Source organism: Pteropus vampyrus, unplaced genomic scaffold (assembly GCF_000151845.1).
Source record: "Pteropus vampyrus isolate Shadow unplaced genomic scaffold, Pvam_2.0 Scaffold33, whole genome shotgun sequence".
Lineage (NCBI taxonomy): Eukaryota > Metazoa > Chordata > Mammalia > Chiroptera > Pteropodidae > Pteropus > Pteropus vampyrus.
Genome location: NW_011888814.1, coordinates 5,232,220 through 5,235,124, shown reverse-complemented (window position 1 = coordinate 5,235,124; position 2,905 = coordinate 5,232,220).

Genomic DNA, 2,905 nt, shown 5'->3' with positions numbered 1-2,905 from the left:
TTGCTTTTTAGGGACTTTGTTTTAGCAGTGTGTGTGTAGGTGTGTATTTGAGTATGTTTGTGTATTCGTGTATGTGCGTGTGTTAGAAAAAGAGAACCAAAGGATTCGAACCAAAAATCATGTTGTTATATCTAATTATTTTAATATCTACAATAGTATGAGAAATCAACATTTTAAAAAGATTTGTTCTTCAGTCTGACACATTAAGTTGTTCTACATTTCCTAACTGTGTATGTGTCTTTGAACTTCCAGGTTGGAAAAAGTGAGAAGAATCTTTCTAGTTAACAGTTTTGGCACTAGGACTTAACAATAACTAGAGATGTTATTAGTTAGTTATTAGTTTCTCTCTTTTGCTTATTATCAAAGCATTATTTAATTTTTGTAACAATACCATAAATGTTCAGATTCTTTCCCCAAAGGGAATTCTTTTCATTAAAAGTATGCCAAAAATAGGTTATCCTTTTAAGTTTTGTAAGCTTCCACAAGTGAAACATTCATTTAACTGAGATTTGGCTTGCATTTTTCCTGGAGTGACTTATACAAAATCTAAATAAGAGTGAGGGAATTCCAATATCCCTGGACGTTCTCCTGCACTTAAAACACTGCTTCTATTCTTAACTTTCTTGCCTTTTAAGATTCATTCAAAAACTTAGGCTTTGCTTCTAACATTTTGTAAATATAGGAAGAAGTTTAGTGTGTTTGAAAGAAGGTCATATTGTGTTTATGGACTATAAACCACTGCTCTTGCAATTACACCAATCATTACTCCCAAATATTAATGCTTCTCTGGCCTAAAATTAGGCGTTCAGAGATTATATTATCTTCTCTTTGTCTTAAGCACACAGATTCTTAAGCAAATTTTCTTTTTCTTTTGTTTTAAAGAACTCTCAAATGCTTACAAATAGAGGAAATTCTTATTTTTTCCATTAAAAAGAAGAAAATAAAACTTGCTAGGCTTCATTTCTTCTTTTTATTCGTTTACATCAAAATTCTTCAAGAATGTTTTCTACTCATAGTCTCTGAATTCTCTCTTTTTATTCTCTCTTGAACCATTCCAACTGTGTTTTAACTTCACCACTCCACTGAAGCTATTTTCGTCAAGGTCACCAATGACATCTACATAGTTAAATCCAGTGCCACCTCTCAGCCTTCAAAATGGTTGACCTGTCAGAAGATTTTGACACATCAGGTCCTTCTCAAGAAACTTTTTAGATTCCAGGACTTTTACTGCATCCCCATCTCTTTTACTGGCTCCTCATTTCTCCAACTACTAAATAGTGGGGTGATCCACATTCAATCTTTGAGCCTCTTCTCTTCTCTATACATTTTCCTTTTATGACTTCATCTGGTTTCAATGACTTAAATTCCTTCTATAAGCCAGCGATACCCAAATGTACACATCTTGTCTGAAATTCATTTTTGAATACCAGAAACATATAACCCATTGCCTAGTCTGTATCTCTTTTGGGCTTCTAATAGGCAACTCAAAGTTAATGTCTAAACTTGGCCCTCCTATTGTCTTTCTCATTTCAGTTAATGACCACTTCCTCCTTTCAGCTGATAAAGCCAAAAATGCTTGGTGTCGATCTTTATGCTCTCATATTTCACTTCAACAGCAAATCCTGTTGGATTTATCTCTTCTAGACACACCCAGTACTATTGACGTTATCTAATCTACCATCATCTTTCAGCTAGATGATCGTATGCTTTTCTGCTTCTGCCCTTGTTACCTTGTTTTCCACAATGCACCCAGTGAGCTTGTTAAAATATAAGTAAAATCATGTTGCCCCTTCACTTAGAATTTTCTTATTATAATCTAATAGACACTAAAATGTGGCTACCCTGACCACTCTATCTTGTCTCAGTTTAATATCTCTCATTCTCTTCCAGCCACATTGGCCTCCTGTATTTTCCTTGAATAGTCTAAGTATATTTCTGCCTGGGAGCCTTCGGACTTGCTTTTCCCTTTGTCTGGAATGCTGTTTCCCCAGGTATCCACAAAGCTTGCTTTCTCAATCTCTCAGGTCTTAAACATTACAGTTTCAAGGCACCTTCTTAGAATTGCATCTCCACACACCCTCCACCCCATCTCCCTGCTTCATTTCACTCCTTACATATTATATATATTCTTGAATTTAACTTGCTCATAGTCTGTCTTTACCAAAACAATAATATAAGTTTGAGTTTTATCTCTCTTGTTCAGAACTGTGTCGATAGATACTAAAATAGCTTCTGAAAAATATTGAGCACACAATAAATTTTTGTAAAATGCACCAATGAATGCAATGAAATTGTAACAAATGTATCATACTTTTAAACTTTGGAGTAAATTATGCTATTTTGCATAGTAGACTTATTCTCCTAAAATATTTTGCATATGCCAATATCAAATTTAGGATTATTATGTTGTACTTCCATTATCTTACACAGAACAAATATTATAAAATTATCTTGAATTAATAAAATTTTCATGTGCACATAAATTGAAATGAAGAGATAGCTAGGAAACATGAAAAAAGTAAGAATAATCAGGTTAGGATTTTAAAAAGCATTATATAAATAATACTAAGATAACTGAATTGAATGAATAGCTGAGACAGTGGATACAAAATGTGTATGATCCTCTCTTTAATAATAAAATAAAATTGTTGAAAAGCTTTGGAGACATCTTAAAAACTATATATAGTAACAAAATGATATGCTGAGAATGATTTTATTTGCAATGTTGTGTTTCCTTGATTGAGGCCATTTTCTAGGCAGAATATTTGACTTATCTGTCAGTCTTAATATATATATTAAGGTAATCTATTTTTAAAAGAAATGCATTTTTTTCCTCCAAAAGAATGATGAACTAATGCCAAAAATATGATCCTTTTATGTTTCCTCAGCCAAGATTCTGCCTTCT